This window comes from Heterodontus francisci, chromosome 20 (genome assembly GCF_036365525.1).
Source record: "Heterodontus francisci isolate sHetFra1 chromosome 20, sHetFra1.hap1, whole genome shotgun sequence".
NCBI lineage: Eukaryota > Metazoa > Chordata > Chondrichthyes > Heterodontiformes > Heterodontidae > Heterodontus > Heterodontus francisci.
This window is the reverse complement of record NC_090390.1, coordinates 33,501,510-33,520,557: the sequence shown is the minus strand read 5'-3', so window position 1 is coordinate 33,520,557 and position 19,048 is coordinate 33,501,510. Positions and strand designations below refer to the sequence as shown.

Sequence of the window (19,048 nt, the reverse complement as noted above, 5' to 3'; positions counted from 1 at the left end):
TGTCCCAGGTACCAGACAGGGAGATAACCATCTTTAAAGATACCAGTTGTTTTCAAACCCTACTGGCAGCCAAATTGAAAAAAATGCCACTGGAAAGCAGAACAAATACCATGGAATTAGTAAAAGGGCTTACTGGCAAATGTTTGAAGGTTCCCTTCGTTATAATTTACCTACAGAGTAAGTTGGTCAATGGGGTAGTTACAGTTGGAATCATTCTGAGCTTACCCATGCAGGGGAGTGATCTATTGCTGGGCAATGACTTGGCAGCAAGCACAGTATTGTACCTAGAGGGTCCAGAACAGTGCACGGAAACTGAGGGGAGAAAACAAAACCCTGCATCACTGCAGAGAGCTGGGGAAGTCCCAAAAATCCCACAGTGGGTGATAGAGCCAGAAGAGTTTAAAAGAGCTCAGATAGAGCCAAAAGGATTTAAAGTATCTATGATAAAAGCTGAAAAAGCTGTTAGCAAAACAATTGAGATATGGTTAGTTAAAACATTTTTTAAAGATTTAAGTAGGAATGAGGAAAGTTTCTAAACAGGAAAGCCAAGAGTGAGGGAGATGCCTCACCTAGTTGAAATGCCACAGTGTTGTGCAGTGGAATCTGGACAACCACCTGCGAGCAGTAGTGTCCCAGAGGACATGGGGCAGATTAGGGAAACCCCTATCTCTGAAGTAAAAGGAAAAGGGAAGGTAACATACCCTAAAGTAAACCACACTTGTGAAAATCACAAGAGAACTAAAAGTGAGGTCAGTATGGATCTACCCACAGAAGAATCATACAATCAGGATCCAAATCTAAAACTAATCAAATCCAACAATATAGAGTCAGAACCCAGCCAGAACAAGGGGCAGGAAGAAATCCCAGACATCTCACAAGGGCTAAAAACAATGTATCCCCCACTATCACCCTAGAAATAAGAACGATCAATGTGCCAGAACATGAATGGTTAATGCCATGTACTGTGGAAGGAGTAGTCAAGGCGTTAAAGCTTGTACAAACAGCAAATCTTGCCACAAGCAGTAACAGAAATTTGCATTCTACAAGCTTCACCAACAATCACATGGTCCTGGAGATTAACTTTCCTAAAGTAGTACAAACTGGTGTGAGAGAAACGACAACCCCATTTGACAACATGTAACCAAAAGAAATGCAATTTTTTGATGGTACCTCGTCCAAAGGAAGGATGATGAATAAAACAAACAAAACCAAGACTGAGGAGTGAATGAAATAAATGTATAAAGTTGGCGTGATCCTCAACTGTCTTGCTGTTTCTTTTCCCCCTCTTTCTAAACCTCCAAAAAATAAACATAAAAATGAATTTCAAAGAATTTAATTTTTTCCCTTTTGGGGGAGATGTCACACACATCTGTAGTGTGATGATACAACTTTCACAACTAACTCTGAATAGTTATGAAAAAATAAACTTTGTCTTTTAAAAAAGAACCTTTATTTTTAAAAGTGAAGAATGGTCCAAAATGACCACTGAAGAAAATGGGCATTAGCCTGTTTTCTATCCAAACAGTCTGACAAAGACAAATCTTCAAAGCCAAAATGTGTTAATGAAACCCCATCTTACAGCTATCATAAAAAAAATTCCAGAAAAGAATGCCATCTTCTAAAACAAAGGAGGTGTGAAGTAGCCATGTCCTGGGCCATTATGCGATCACCATGGGGGAGATACCAGTATGTCTCCACTAGGAGGTGAGAAGGGACAATGTTTTACCTTAAAAAAAGACAGCCAGAGAGCGAGAGACTGACCTAGAAGGTGAAGCTACTTGAAACAGCTGGCATTCCAGTAAGCCAGAAAGCACATTCCTTGCTAAAAATTCTGACATCTGCATTATACAGCAGAGAGAGCTGGAAGTGACCCACCATCTTCAACAGAACCTTCAGTTACTGTCTGGTTATTTGAAAAATACAACAAAAAGGGGCTAAGCTCTAATACAAGTACATTTACTGCGGTCAGGTGAGGAGTTGAACAGTGGCACCAAACCACGTCACTCGATGTGGCCATAACACAGTGGAAATCTCCTGGATTGGTTTTGATTGCCTGTGAAGGTTGGAGAGGAATTTTCTAAATTTAGCTTTTTCCCTTAGTGGTCCTATGTTTTTTCTGCCTCTCACAGGAGATTATATAGCTGCTGGGGTTGGGTGGGGGAGGGGCATAGGAAATTATCTAGTGTTACGACCAGGTGAGAAATGTGTCTAGGGGTCTTTTACTGTTTTCACCTGGCCTTATTGTAACGGCATTTTAATTTTTAAACACACTGGCTGGAATTTTCGCTGCCCCAGCTGGTCGGATGGTGGTGTGGGGATGGCGTAAAATTGAGCGACAGGCTCCGGGAGGCCTACATGCCCTCTTCCGCCTCTGGCCAAGTTTACGGCAGTCAGGCGGCGGTGTGGGGGAGGGGGGACAGCCTACCCGCCCGAGGCCAATCAAGACTCTTAAGTGGCCTCTTAAAAGTAAAATGTGGGCCCGTCATGCTCTGAAATTATTGAACTCAATGTTCAGTCCAGCAGGCTGTAGTGTGCCTAGTCGGTAAATGAAATGCTGTTCCTCGAGCTTGTGTTGATGTTCACTGGAACACTGCAGCAATACCAGGACAGAGGTGTGAGCATGAGAGCAGCGGGGTGGGTTGAAATAACCAGCAACTGGAAGCTCGGGGTCTTGCTTTCGGGCTGAGCGGAATTGTTCCACAAAGCGGTCACCCAGTCTGCATTTGGTCTCCCCAGTGTAGAGGAGACCACATTATGAGCAGCGAATACAGTATACTACATTGAAAGAAGTACAAGTAAATTACTGCTTCACCTGAAAGGAATGTTTGGGGCCTTGGATAGTGAGGAGAGAGGAGATAAATGGGCAGGTATTACAACTCCTGCGACTGCAGGGGAAGGTGCCGTGGGAAGGGGACGAGGTGGTGGGGGTAATGGAGGAGTGGACCAGGGTGTCACGGAGGGAATGCTGAGAGGGAAAGGGAGGGGAAGATGCATTTGGTAGTGGCATACACGCTGGAGGTGGTGGAAATGGCGGAGGATGATCCTTTGGATATGGAGGCTGATGGGGTGGAAAGTGAGAACAAGGGGAACCCTGTCGCGGTTCTGGCAGGGAGGGGAAGGGATGAGGGTAGAGGTGCAGGAAATGCGCCGGACACGGTTGAGAGCCCTGTCAACCACAGTGGGGGGAAATCCTCGGTTGAGAAAAAAGGAAGACATATCAGAAGCACTGTTCTTCTTAAACCTTGTTCATGTAGGAGACGTTTCTCTCTTTGAGTTCACGTGTCTTCAATGGGTCTTCCGTTCCGTGAGAGAGATGGGAGCAGACAGGAGAGAGGTGTTCTCAGTCCAGGAGCAAACGGCTTTTTGGGTTTCTTTCTCTCAGCAAGTTCAAATTCAAAAAACTCTAACAGTTAGTCATGTGACTAAAGTGGTCTGATGACGACTTCTGTGTATTGGGGAAGCAAGGACTGGGTCCCGTGTTCCAACACTGTCTGCTAGCATGCAAATGTCTTTCCAGTCAGGGGCTTGGCAATTCCTTGTAATAGGCCCTCTTTTCTTCCCCATCACAATTTTAAGTTTTAATGTTCATGTGGTGAAATAATGCCTCAGTCTTGGCAGGTGGGGGCCTGCATGTCACTAGTCATGATGTTCAAGGCATTATATGGTGCAAGTTTGAAAGACCAGCTGCTGGTCATTTCCCGCTTGTCATGTTCATACGTTCTTATAACTGACAGACACATCTGGTTTTAGCTCATCCAACTCACATGTTTTTAATTCTTTCTTTGAAGTGACTTCACATCTGTGATGTTACTAAAATAAACTTCTGGCTGCTGTTCTCGCTCCGACTTATTCCACATGGATTCCAACTGAAGTTTCATCCCTCATGTTTTGAATCCACCCAGGATCACCCACTTGTCAGTTATTCTCTGTGACCCTCTTCTCTTTTGCCCCACCCCCACTTTTCTTTTGCTTAAAACTTATTACATTTCTAACCTTTGCCAGTTCTGATGTAAGGTCACTGACTCGAAACGTCAACTTTGATTCTCTCTCCACGGATGCTGTCAGACCTGCTATTTTCCAGCACTTTCTGTTTTTATTTTAGATTTCCAGCATCTGCAGTATTTTGCTTTTATTTTAGGCTTTGAGAACTAGTCGGATGGAAAGTGATCAGATTACATAAAATAATCCGCAACCATCCAAGCTATTATGAAGGAATTAATTATTTATCAGTACTACATAACGCTTTTGGAAGTGATTTGTGCAATCTGTTGGGAGGAGGTCGGAAGTGTTTTAGCGAATGACTGCTTACGGTCAGCAAATATCCGAAATGTCCTAAACTGAGATAAACAGGGAGTCGGGACAGGGTTAACAGTTGGCAGGCGGCTCTCCGGGGTAAGTGGATTTGTGCAGCATGTGCTCCGGATTGCAGTTGTTCAGAACTTTTCTTAATGCCAGCTTTTTAATTAAAACAAATGTTTCACTGCACGGTACATGTGAGTGAGTGTACTTCCTGGCTAGCGAAATCCCTTGAAGAAATGAACCAATGCAGTGTCTGTTCCTTTGGGCCAACACTGCCGGCTGGGTGGGACGTTAACTTTGTTTTTCTTGCAGTATTTCAGCTGCAGTACGTTGCCATGAATCTTTGCAGGTAAGGGTGTTTTTTTCTTTCCATTTCCGATGTTGTCTTTATTTTCCTGGTTATGTGTGTGTGCAGAATATTCTGCGCTGAACATATTCCATTCGAGGCATAAGATAGAATCGAAGCTGCAGGGTAAACAGCCCGGGTGTAGCTTGGGATGGAAATAGTTCGGTGTTGCGATTCAGCCTGAAAATGCGAACATGTAGCACAGCGACTGGAGCTTCAAAGAGAGAAAAGCCTTTTTAAAACTAAACCCATGACCACAAGTATGAGGAGATTATTAGATCCTTGTAACACATCGGCTGCTTGGTGAAGTTGTCCGGATAACTCGTGCAAATGTGAGTACGTGTGTAAGTGTTAGATATATTTGTTTCTATTGTCCTGGAAAATGACTTTAGTCCCTTAATGGGTAGTAATCTTGTTTATGTCATATTTTTAGATTTATATTTAGAGATACAGCACTGAAACAGGCCCTTCAGCCCACCGAGTCTGTGCCGACCATTAACCACCCATTTATACTAATCCTACACTAATCCCATATTCCAACCACATCCGCACCTGTCCCTATATTTCCCTACCACCTACCTATACTAGGGGCAATTTATAATGGCCAATTTACCTATCAACCTGCAAGTCTTTTGGCTGTGGGAGGAAACCCACGCAGACACAGGGAGAACTTGCAAACTCCGCACAGGCAGTACCCAGAATTGAACCTGGGTCGCTGGAGCTGTGAGGCTGCAGTGCTAACCACTGCGCCACTGTGCCGCCCATATTGTTACGGGTTTAGGAAAGTAATCTTGTTCACGTCATATTGTTACGGGTTTAGGAAAGTGAATCTGGAATATTACTTTAAATGGTGGGAGTACAGTTAGGAGACACTAATCCATAACTATGCTAAGATTGATATCAGAGAATGTATTGTCACTGAGAGTGACCACTATGTGGAATAATCTTTCTGAAAGAGTAGTGAAGGCTAATACCCTGCAGTCAGCCATGGTTCAGTGGTTGCACTCTCACCTCTGAATGTTGTGGCTTCACGTCCACACCATAGACTTGACCATACAATCTAGACTGACACTTCAGTGCAGTACTGAGTGAGTGCTGCACTTTCAGAGTAAAGGCCTGCTCGAGTCTGCAAATGAGACCCGACCCGAGCCCAACAGAACCCCATCCGACCCCGACCCGTCCCGTCCCGAGTCCTTCCATTTATTCCCACGCCCGACCCGACCATCGGTTAACTTACCTTCCTTTTTAAACTTTGTTCCTTACCTGCACAAGCTGAAAATAACTTTAGCAAAATCACCTTTTAAGTCCAAAATGTAAATTAACATTAAAGTCCTGAGGTGGCGTGTTCGATCTGTCCCGACCCGACCTGAGCCCAAATGCCAGACCCGGAAGTGCGACCCAACCTGAACCTGGCACGTCGTCGGATCCCAACGGGTTTGGGTCAGGTAGCAAGCCTTTATTTCAGAGTTGCTGTCTTTCAGATGACACATTAAACCAAGGCCCTGTCTACTCTCTCAGGTGAATGATAAAGATCTTACGGCACTATTTTGAAGATGAGAGTATATTTATCTCTGAGCCAATTATCACATTGCTGTTTGTGGAGCATGCTGTGTTCAGATTGACTGCTGTGTTTCCTACATTAGAATAGAGATTACACTTCAAAAGTACTTAATTGAGTGTAAAACACTTTGGGATGTCCTAAGGTTGCAAAAGGTGCTACATAAATATAAGTCTTTCTTTAACCAGTTGTAGAGTGCTGAGTAACACATTCAGACTGGCTCGATATCAGCTGAGGAGGGGGAATTGAGGTTTTAGACACAGTAATGCTGTAATTTGATCTAACTCAAGAGGAAATTTACATTAATTCCATTAACTTACATGATGGAAGATCACTGCCTGGGGTGTGTGCTCTCCCGGTATGATGGAAAATCTCCCCTTTAAGGGATCATCAGATGGTGCAGACCAATATAGAATAATCTTATCTAGACCCTGGATGGACTGAGACTGATGGGCTGAGTGACCTTGCCTCGTTCTGGGTTTTCCTGAATATAGCAAAAATAACTTCTTTTTGACAAATAAGCTGCCTAAAGTGGCAGCTAAGTTGATACTTACCCAGAATTCAGCAATAATTTCATACAAAACCTGGAGACAGATACACCGGAGTAATTACACAGCTGGTCACTAGCAATAGTAACACTAAGTCCAATTTGTGAAAGGAAGGTTAAGAAGAGACACTATTAAAGGAAGGAATAGCGAGTGATAGAGAATTTAAAGAGAACAGAGAGAGAGAATATTGAGAAAGTCTCTCACCAAATGGGAGGGCCAAAGAGAGAGACCATTTTGGAGAGAGAGTATCAAGAGGAAATACTGTTGGGATGGAAGAACACAATGCAGAAAAAGACCCAGTGTAGCAGCTGGCCACAAGCAAGTAAGCAAAGAATTCTGTTGTGGGGGAAGGAGCAAACTTGTTGGGGATATGTGGACCTTGTTGAGATGTAAGGAAAGAAGGAACAACTGTGGGGAAAAATTTAATGATATATCTTACAACATTTTCTGAGTATGCTGTCAGTGTGAGCATGGTTGGTGTGGGGGTGATGGGGGATGGGCAGCAAAAGACCTGGGCAAAATCTTCAGCCCAATGTCAAGTTGGAGTTGTAGTGCTGTGTAGAGTATTACGGGGGAGGGGCACAGGATATATGAGACAAGTATAAATAAAAGGATGAAGTTTCAGCCCTGAATACTAAGTGCTTTATTTGTGAACCGCAATAGGGTTGGACAGAGGTACATGGAGATGATACTGAGAGTAAGTGAATGAGAGATGGACAGAGAAAGGGGGCGAGAGAATGGAAGACAAACAGAAAACCACTGAAAGGGAGACAAAGAAATACAAACAGTTACAGGGAAAGATAGAAATCTTTTATGGTTTCATCATGCCCCTGTTTTGTCGCAAGAGACTTTGTTGAGTGGTGGCAAAGAGGGGAATTCTTTGCAGGGAGAGGAGATCCTGTTTGGAGGGGGCTTGGGGGTTGGGCTGCGCAGGAGAGAGATGCTGCTGAGGAGAGGAGATTGGAGAGTAAAATTGGGCAGGGTGTATAACAGGCGACCAAAATGAAGAATCAATTTTTGTAATCTTGCTAATATAAATAACTCGTTGACCCAAGCTTTTCTATTAATTGAACCACTCCGAATAAATTAGGTTTTATGTGCAGTTCTGTCATTCTTCTTTGGCCTCCTTATCTCGACAGACAATGGATAAGCGCCTGGAGGTGGTCAGTGGTGTGTGGAGCAGCGCCTGGAGTGGCTATAAAGGCCAATTCTAGAGTGACAGGCTCTTCCACAGGTGCTGCAGAAAAATTTGTTTGTCGGGGCTGTTACACAGTTGGCTCTTCCCTTGCACTGTCATATTACAAATGTAAGTGTATCCTTACCATAAAATATTATTCTTTGTAAAGTAGTTAAAGACATTGCTGTGAAAAGGGATCAAAATAACAGATTAAATCCACTTGTTTGTGGAACATGACAATTGTCTAGCTAAATTCCAGCTGTTCAGAATACAACATTGAATGACGTTAGACATAAAGACACAAAGAAGTGTTTTATAACAGACTGATCGATTGTCTCACAATTGTTTTAAGGAACGAGTAAATATCACAAAAAAGTTTAATGTTATTTGTGCCATGATCTGTGAATAGTGCAGAGCTGATTGTGCATGCCTGCAGGCTCAATGCAGTTATTTTGATCTCTGGTGTATCATAATAAACTTAAAACTTAAAGCAGTGGTGCTGTAAGCACTTCATTTGATTAAGATACTGGCAATGCCTTTGAAAGATAATTGCTCCATGCTCGTGATATCAGCAAACCATTTACATGTAGTAACTGCAATGGCATCAATCTGGTCTCAATTTCAGTGAAAAATAATATTACATCATCTCATATTTCCAATATGTGAGCTGGACAACTGTAAGATCATCATGGATTGATTTGCTTACAAATAATCCTTTTACTCAGTTAACAGTATTAGTCTTATTTTGCCTGCACTAACATAGTGACCTACATGATTTAGAAATGCAGCTGCTTGAGGGACTTTTTGTTCAGACATGTTGTTTATATTCTAAAAAGTATTAAAAATTTATTGCCCAGACACACTGATTTTTAAAAAAAGAAATGCCGGCCATCCATGATTGATTTAAGCTTGTGCACTGCATAAACATCTGCCATTGCTTATGACGAATTGCTAAATTGAGCTGATAACCATCACTATGAGTGACTGATCGACTAGACAGCTAAAACCACAAGGCACAAAAGGGGCAGGAAAACAGGATGCCCAGGCAAGATGTGTCCTGGGGATTAGGAAACTGTCAAAAGTGTAGGGGCAGAGAGGCACAGCAGAGCAGGAGAAAGATTGATGGGAACCATCAGGCCAGGTGGTAAAGAAACAGGGTATAAGGAAGGGTGAATTTCTAATGAAAGATGCAAAAGATAGAAATCATGGAACGAGTTCCATAGCCTAAGCAAATGATGCTGAAGCCTATTGCTTGCCTTGCTATTGAAATAGGACAGAGTGTAGAAGAAAAGTGAGTGAGAGAGAACAATGCGCGCTACTCTGCCCAGTCTCCTTATATGTAATATATGATCTGTTTAGTACGGTAAATTGCTACCTAAACACTCTAATGTGTTGATCTCTGCTATGTGACAATAAAAGAGAATTGCTCCAGCTTTTGATTATGAGGTCCGAATCCCTCGGCGTAAAATTAATCTTACACAACAAAGTATGAAAGGCGGGCTGAGCAAGTGGAAAGTTTAATGTAGAAGAAGGAACACACATCAAAGCCAATGAATTACTTTCATTGAAGCACTAACCATTTCCATCAGGTTAGTAGGCAGAGGAGTCACATAACAGGGAGAATTCGCCTAACCATCATTGTTATCAATGCAAAGGAATCTTCTAAATGCTCATAATTGCTATAGTAAATCCTCAGCAGTTAGATTAACCATCATCGAAAAAGAAAAGTCGGGCTAACATTTCAAATGATACCTTGCATCAGAACCGTGAAGTATCCCACATGAAAACGTAATTTTGCACCTCTTTCCACTGCTATCCAGCATGCTTTAGCTTCATTTCAAATTTCCAGGAATTGTATATTTTAATCCCTGTCAGAACCACACCAGATGCCCACATTCCATGAACAAATTAAAAAAAAGAAGACCTTGTGTATGAGCCCAGAGGTATTGGTGATACTCATCTATACTTAGTTTGTTTAGGCCCAATTTTAACTTCTGACAGAAAGCTGGCTGGAACAGACACCATTCCCACCCAGGAGTTTGAGTCATAGGCAACCCGAAAGTGACAGCAAGACGGGAAGAAAGTTGCACCTGGAATTATTTTCTTGTTTTTATATCCTGGAGAATGTGGACGTTAAATCTTCTCCTGGATTTCCTTGAGGCTCTTCGGTGTTTGGATGCCAGCCATATGCTCATAGTGGAGCGTACAAGTCTGTGGTCTGTCCAGCTGTCGTTTGCACCCCACATGGCTCGGATGATATGCACATCCTTCCTATCCCATGCTTGGCCAATGACGTAATATAGGAGGTGCTAATGCTTGGATCAGCAGTATTTCCAAGTTGTCTTATATTTACCTTTCTGCAAAAGAGTGTGTTTGTGATGGTGAGCTCATGTTCAGTGCACTTGATGGGGAGGAGAAGACCAATGACATTTGAATTCCTCACTCCTTCTTTCCCGATGGCGTCTTTCAAGATGTTGTAGTTGCATCTGACTCTGGCATTAAAATCTCCCAGTAGAATCAGTTTGTCTTGTTTTGGGACTGCTACCAGTACAGAATCCAGATCTGCATAAAACAGTTCTTTGGTTTCGTCAGTAGAATTGAGGATGGGAGCATAAGTACTGATGATTGTGGCCCATTGGTTGCCGCTGAGTTGAAATCATTGGGTCATGAGACATTCGTTAATGCCAATTGGAAGTTCTGTAAATATATCTGCGATTCTATTTTTGATGGCAACCCCAACTCTGCAGATGTGATGATCCTGCTCTGGTTTCCCCTTCCAGAGGAAGGTGAATCTTCCTCCTTCCTCTCTAAGCTGGCCTTCCACAGGGAGTGGCGTTTCACTGAGAGCTTCAACATCGAGGTTATATCTCGCAAGCTCCCGAGAAACAGTGGTGGTTCTCCTTTCAGGACATTCATTGTTTTGATTGTCCATAAGGGTGTGCACATTCCAAGTACAAAAAAATCATTCATTTTATTACTTGTCTGTTTTTGACCACAAAGGGTGGTGATCCCACCAGGTGCAGTTTCCTGATCAGGACAGTTTGGAGCAGCGTATGTTTGGGACAACTCTTCTAGCCCCTTCCTCAAGTGAGGTGAGCAGAGGGAACCTTTATAGAGGACTGCTCAGTTGTGAATGTTGCTGCCGGAGAGCTACTTCTGTCCCAATTCCAAGAACTCACTGACCATCAGGCAACCACTGCCTAAGTGCAGAATTATGACTAGAGACCTCCAGATTCACAGTCCTGTTTCCGACGCCATTGGTCCACCACCGTATGGCTTTTCAGTGTCCCTAGCAGAGGACTGCGCGTGTCTTCTTTTAATGTGAGGAAGTTGGTGCGCAGTCAACAATCGCACAATTTTGATAGGTTGGCAGTTTTTACCCAATGGCATGACGCGCCATGATGACTGGTAAGTGTCAATCCCACTGCAGAATTCATCCGCCTTCACAGCCGTTGATGTACATGTGCATCATTCATCCACCTGTTCACCGTTAAGGACTTGAAATATGTTTTTAATTGAAGTTCCTCCCTCTCGACCTGCCCAGATCAGTGTTTCAGGCTCACCTCATGCAGGTTTTGTCTGGGATGGTCTTGATGGAAGGACAAGCTGTGAGAAAATCCACAACCAGTCCGCCATGCTGGGATGCTGGTTCGTGCCAGTGGGAAGGTACTGCTCGGCAGAGCCCTTGAGCACAATGGCAGGTGAGTGACGGAGGTTGGCATCTCAGAGGCCACCTGCTGGCACTGAGAGAAGACCAGCAGCAAGGGAAATCTGGAAGGGCAGCTATATTCCTGGGTTCTTGTGGCTGGGAATGGGGGAGCCTGGGGCAGCAGAGGCCAGGTGGAATGTTCCTGATTCTCCCGGCTCCATTAAGGAAATTTTATTTTCACTTACACTCGATCGATTCTCCGGCTTCCTGAAGGCTTTATGTGGTGGGGTGCCCCACTTGGGATGGTCCAAATGCCTTCGGGCTCCCACATACATCATGGCATCCTGATTTACATTTAATAACAATGCCCTTCCTGGCGTCTGACAGGGGTACGTCAAAACCAATGGTGCTAATATAGGGAACTGAGTGTGAAACAGAATCACACCATTTTAACTGCTCTTCCCCCAACCCTTGATTGGGAGAACTCCCCCTGTTATGTGACCCCTCTGCCTGCTAGTTTAAGAAATAGTAACTTGATGGAAATGAAGTGGTTAGTGCTTCCATTAAATAATGAATTAAGGAATGCTATATGAACATGTTAAGCCAAAACTACTACAATAATTTCTAGGCAGCCAGTCAAATGCTTTGATAATGAAATATGTGGTTACAGTGATAGATGGAAATGTTTTACTGGTCTTCAAAGTTAAAGAACAATTCTTTTACTGAATTGCCATTGGTTTATAATCTCATTTTTGTGAAATAAAAGGGGTAATTTTAACCCCAGGGTGGGTGGTGGTTAAACATTTTTTAAATGGGCAACAGGTGCCAACCGCCCACTTCGGATTTAACAGAGGCAGGTTGTGGTGGGGGGACAACCAACTTGCTCTCAGGTAGCAGGTCGTTCACTAAAATATTTTAAGGAGACTGCGTGCCTCCAATTTAAGTTAGCTTTTACTTCTAGCGCCCACCGGCTGGGTTTTCCAACTGAAGGGAGGCACAAAGGGTTAACTGCCTTTATAGCATTGCTTGTGAGCCAGGAGGAATAGGAGTGTCTCCCCACGGCCCACCAAGCGTATCTCCACATGACTGAACCCTAACAATTGGCCGAACCCCACCCCCCACAATCAGTCTGACTTTCCTCGCCGATGTCTGTCTCTCTCTCACCCCGGCGATGTCTGATCTTCTTTCACCACCATGATTAGCCAACTCCTCCTCCCTTGCCCACATGCCAGATTTACCCCAGATTTTTTGCTCCCTACTTGCATTCCCCTTCTTGCCCAATAGCCAGCCAGATTGTCAACCTGTCAGTTATTATCAAGGCCACTGTGTTCAAAATTAAGAGGGGTTTTGATGGAATAAATGGGAGACACTGTTTCCCATGGCAGGAGGGCTGATAACTAGGGGAAACAGATTTAAGATAATTGTCAAAAAAAATAGAGGTAAGATGAGGAATTTCCTTTCTTCTGTAGCATCATGTTATGATTTAGATTGCACCGCCTGAAAGGGTGGTGGAAGCAGATTCAGTAGTAACTTACAAAAGGGAATTGGATAAAAACTTGAAAAGGGTGTGGGCCTAACTAGATGGCTCTTTCAAAGAGCTGGCACAGACACGATGGGCTGAATAACTTGCTTCTGTGCTGTGTGGTTCTATGAAATAATGTTTCATAATATGTTAAAATTCTCATTCACATGGGCTGATTTGCCAGTAAAATGATTATCTAATGTATTTTTATTTGGAGGTGTGAAGTTAACAGATGTATTTTACTTCCCGTCAGTTCCCTGTGCCACTCAGTATTTGTCAAAACAAACAAGCTGGAGTCCTGACTTCAAACTGTTGTTCCACAGCTACATACCCATAATTTCCCATCTTGCTCTTTTGGTCATTGATTCAAATTGGCAGCTGTTGGAGATTTTCCGTAATAAAATTGGAAGCACTGTGCACTGTTCAAAGAAAATGGTGACAACTGTGTCAGTACAGAATCATCTGCCTGGGGACATAGCACTGATGTCTTTTCATAGGCTACAATTTCAGTAAGCAGCAGTGTGTGTTTGCGTCTGTCCCCTACAAACCAAAGAACTACAGCATTCCTGTGGAAACTTTTCTTTGCTACTGACAAGCAGTATTTGCAGGCCATAACTGATCTTGCACAAGCTTGATTCTCGGTGTTTGTTACCATTCTTCTTAGTGTAGGCAATACTACACTATGACAGGCTCTGGAAAGGATGAATGATGCATATCCAGTGATGAACCTTCTTCCCCATGTTCCTCAGCGTGCTGAAATCAGTGTAAAGCTTGACTTTGGTTTTACCTCAGGTAAGAGGGATAGGAATATGTAGATATACCCTCTTTGGAGCAAGTAAAATAGCATACAGAGTGGTTTCACAAGCTTCGGTGTTCTAAAAACTCAAAGTCTGAAAATGAGGAACTGAAAGTAATTAATCAATAAAGAAGTAGTACTCGAAAAATTAATTGGATTGAATGTTGATAAATCCCCTGGACCGGATGAGCTACTTTCCAGAGTATTGAAGGAGATGTCTGTAGAGATAGTGGATGCATTGTTGGTTATTTTTCAAAATTCTATAGTTTCTGGAAGGGTTCCTGCAGACTGGGAAGTAGTAAATGTAACCCCACTATTTAAGAAGGGAGTAACACTACAGACCTATTAGTTTGACGTCAGCAGTAGGAAAAATGTTAGAATCTATTATAACGGATGAGATAACTGGACACTTGGAAATTAATGATATGATTGGGCAGAGCTAACATTGTGAAAGTGAAATCATGTTTGGCAAACTATTTGGAGTCTTTGAGGATGTTACTAGTAGCGTAGCTAAAGGAGAACCCAGTGGATGTGGTGTATTTGGATTTTCAGAATGTTTTTGACAAGGTCCCACACAGAAGGTTAGTAAACAAAATTAGAGCACATAGGATTGGGAGTAATATACTGCAATGGATTGCCAATTGGTTAACAGACAAAAAGCAGAGAGTAGGAATGAATGGGTCATTCTTAGGATGGTAAGCTGTTACTAGTGGGGTACCACAGGGATCAGTGTTTGGGCCACAGCTGTTCACCATCTATGTAAATGATTTAGATATGGGGATCAATTGTAATATTTCCAAATTTGTTGATGATTCATGACTAGGAGGGAATGTAAGTTGTGAGGAGGATGCAAGGAGGCTTCAAGGGGATTTGGACAGGCTAAATGAATGAGTGATAACATGGCAGATGGAATATAATGTGAATAAGTGTGAAGTGATCCACTTTGGTAGAAAAAAAAACAGGCGGAGTATTTCTTAAATGGTGAGAGGTTGCAAAGTGTTGATGTCCAAATAGATCTGGGTGTCCTTGTTCATGAGTCACTAAAAGCTAGTATGCAGGTGTAGCAAGAATTAAGAAGGTAAATGGTATGTTGGCCTTCATTGCAAGGGGATTTGAGTGCAGGAGTAAAGATGTATTGCTTCAATTGTATAACGCCTTGGTGAGACCACATTTGGAGTATTGTGTACAGTTTTGGTCTCCTTATCTAAGGAAGGATATACTTGTCATTGAGGGAGTGAAACGGAGGTTCACCAGACTAATCCCTGGGTTGGAGGGATTGTCTTATAAGGAGAGATTGCAGAAACTGGGCCTGTATTCTCTAGAGTTTAGAAGAATGAGAGGTGATCTCACTGGAACTTACAAAATCCTTACAGGGCGTGATAGGGTGGATGTAGATAGGATGTTTCCCCTGGCTGGTGAGTCTAGAACCAGGGGACATAGTCTCATAATAAGGGGTAGGCCATTTCAGATTGAGATGAGGAGGAAATTCTTCACTCAGAGGGTGGTAAATCTGTGGAATTCTCTACCCCAGAGGGCTATGGAAGCTCAATCATTGAGCATGTTCAAGCCAGAAATCAATAGCTTTCTGGATACTAATGACAGCAAGAGATATGTGGATAGTGGGAAAAAAATGACATAGAGGTAGATGATCAGCTATGACCTGTTTGAATGGCAGAGCAGGCTCAATGGGCCGAATGGCCTACTGCTCCTATTTTCTATGATTCTATGATCTTGAAAACATCACATTATTGAGCTGGGTGTTACTGGAGCAGGACATCTTTGGTCTGTCCCATTATTTAACTTCTTCACTACCCTACAGCTCAGAAGAAAAGCATGTTGGAAGTGTGAGCTGCAAGCAGCCTGGAGAGGGCAACAGGGCATCTGGGACCTTTAGTGAACAATGGGACCAACGAAAAGGAAAGAAAGATTTTCATTTGTATGTTGCCTTTCACAACCTCAAGATATCCCAATTAGAGCCAATGAAATACTTTTGAAGTGTAGTCACTGGTGTAAGGTAGGAAATGCAGCAACAAGCTCCCATAAACAGTAATGACATAGTGACCAAATAATACATTTTGGTGATATTGGTTGAGGGATAAATATTGGCCAGGACATCAGGGATAACTCATCTGCTGTTCTTCAAAATAGTGCCATGGGATCTTTTATATCCACCTGAGAGGACAGACAGGGCCTTGGTTTAACATCTTATTTGAAAGACAGCACCTCTGACAGAGCAGCACTACTGCACTGGAGTATCAGCCTTGATTTTCATGCGCAAGAGTTGGAATAGGTCTTGAACCCAGAACCTTCTGACACTGAGGTAGGAGTGGCACCAACTGAGCTACAGCTGACACATCTTGCCTGGCATTTCCTCCTAATTTATGCCCAGATGCATGTGTAAAAGCGCATGAAAGAACGTGGAAATCAGGGGGCAAATGAGTTACACTTATAAGTACATTAAGCACAAGTATCCCCAGGCTTGATCTGCTGCTTCAGAAATCATGCAGCTTTAAAAAAGTGACTTGCATGGTGGCCCATTTTCTGGATACTCCTCTGTGGGCAGTGGGGGGAAATATCTTAAAAGTATTTCAGACTTTACTGTTGGGCTTATGTTAATTAGTTTGCACAGTAACCGGGGCACAGTTTCACCCTGAACAGATGTATTGTTTAAAAAAAATTAATTGTTTCAAACTTTACTTTTAGTCTCTGTGCCTTTTCTTTCCACGGTTACGATTCAACTCAGGTACACTCAAGGTTTTTGTTTCTTTGTGCACGAAGAAACATTCACACCACACAAGTGCCAGGCAATGACCATCTCCAACAAGAGAAAATCTAACCACCTCCCCATGACATTCAATGGCATTACCATCGCTGAATCCCCCACTATCAACATCCTGGGGTTTTCATTGACCAGAAACTGAACTGAACTAGCCATATAAATACCAAGGCTACAAGAGCAGGTCAGAGGCTAGGAATCCTGAGGCGAATAACTCACCTCTTGACTCCCTAAAGCTTGTCCACCATCTACAAGGCACAAGTCAGGAGTCTGATGGAATATTCTCCACTTGCCCGGATAAGTGCAGCTAGAACAATACTCAAGAAGCTTGATACCATCCAGGACAAAGCAGTCTGCTTGATTGGCACCCCATCTACCAACTTAAACATTCACTCCCTCCATCACCAGCATACAGTGACAGCAGTGTGTACCATCTACAAGATGCACTGCAGCAACTCGCCAAAGCTCCTTAGACAGCACCTTCCAAACCTGTGACCTCTACCACCTAGAAGGACAAGGGCAGCAGATGCATGGGAACACCACCACCTGCAAGCTCCCTCCAAGTCGCATACCGTCCTGACTTGGAAATATATCACTGTTCCTTCACTGTTGCTGGATCAAAATCCTGAAACTCCCTTTCAAACAGCAGTATGGGTGTACCTGCACCAAATGGACTGCAGCGGTTCAAGAAGGCAGCTCACCACCACCTTCTCAAGAGCAATTAGGGATGGGCAATAAATGCTGGCGTTGCCAGTGACACTCACATCCCATCAATGAATTTTTTTAAAATGCAGATTTGCAACCAGCATGAAATGAAACATTACTTTATTCATTGTTTGGATTGACTGTAAAATTGAGGCCCTGTGTCCCATGGGTATCAAAATTCATGCTGACACGCCAGTGCAGCACTGAGAGAGGGCTGCACTGTCTGAGGTGGCGTCCTCTGGATGAAATGTCAAACCGAGGCGCCATTTGTTCTCTCCGGTAGATGGAAATTATCCCATGGAACTATTTTGATGAAGAATAGGGGAGTTATCTCTGGTGTCCAGGCCCATATTTATCCCTCAGCCCACATCACTAAAACAGATTATTTGGTCATTGCTGTTCACGGGACCTTGCTGCGCACAAATTGGCAGCTGTGTTTCCTTACATTACAACAGTACACTTGAAAAGTATTTAATAGGTATCGTCTTCTTTGGCCTCCTTATCTCGAGAGACAATGGGTAAGCGCCTGGAGGTGGTTAGTGGTGTGTGGAGCATCGCCTGGAGTGGCTATAAAGGCCAATTCTAGAGTGACAGGCTCTTCCACAGGTCCGGCAGAAAAATTTGTTTGTCGGGGCTGTTACACAGTTGGCTCTCCCCTTGTGCTTTTGTCTTTTTTCCTGCCAACTGCTAAGTCTCTTCGACTCGTCACACTTTAGCCCCGCCTTTATGACTGCCTGCCAGCTCTGGCAAACGCCAGAGTATTTAATAGGTATAGCGCTTTGGGATGTCCTGAAGTGGTGAAAGATTCAATGATCCGAAAGGTACAACGCACCTGCCTCCTCTCCAATAGACTCACCATTTAAGTAACTGCAACAGCATGAACTTGTCCACTAGTTCCACACTAAAAACAGCTGAAAAAGTGAGGGCTTTGCTTTCATGAGTAAGAGAGTTTCTAACAATGTAATGTGATAATTACTCTTAAACAACCTCTTCGGCCGTGAAAAATTAACTTTATAAGTGTAAAGTCTCATTCCTCAAAAGAAAATTAATTTGGGAATTTAAAAACAATCAAAATACTTTTTCTATTTTTCTGTTTGTCTCTTTTATGTGTCTCTACCTTAAAGCTATTTTTTTTCTTCCAAATCTTTATTTTGCTGACTGAACATCATTTAAATCTAATTTTTATTTCCTGCTTTATACTTCTTGGTTTCGACACTGTGGCTGCGAAATTTGATAAGGCCACAAAATAGTCACTGGGATCCTATTGTGTGATTAAGCTTTGTGTTGCGTGCTCATTACCATGATTATAGTGTGCATCCAGCGTTAACCATGCTGGTGAGTGGCTACACGCCTGAGCACAGGTGCAAAATCATGAGAGGCTGGCACTACTTAAAGCAGCTTGCACTATTTAAATAAAAACAAGAAATGCTGGAACCACTCAGCAGGTCTGGCAGCATCTGTGGAAAGAGAAGCAGAGTTAACGTTTCGGGTCAGTGACCCTTCGTCGGAACTGACAAATATTAGAAATGTCTCAGGTTATAAGCAAGTGAGGTGGGGGTGGGGCAAGAGATAACAAAGGAGAAGGTGTAGATTGGACAAGGCCACATAGCTGACCAAAAGGTCATGGAGCAAAGGCAAACAATATGTTAATGGTGTGTTGAAAGACAAAGCA

At 43.1% G+C, this 19,048-nt stretch overlaps 1 protein-coding gene across 14 annotated transcripts in view; it reads left to right on the top strand.

The window, feature by feature from the left end:
- Positions 1-19,048, top strand: part of LOC137380557 (monocarboxylate transporter 12-like) — a 112,993-nt gene that overhangs the window by 9,800 nt on the left and 84,145 nt on the right. Inside the window, exons 1-2 of one of the 14 annotated variants that reach the window (XM_068052557.1) lie at positions 7,923-8,057; positions 13,764-13,891. The exons of the other annotated variants lie outside the window; for them this stretch is intronic. The gene's annotated coding sequence lies outside the window, so the exon portion shown is untranslated. Of the gene's footprint in view, positions 1-7,922; positions 8,058-13,763; positions 13,892-19,048 lie in introns of those variants that run through there. 14 annotated transcript variants of the gene reach the window in all.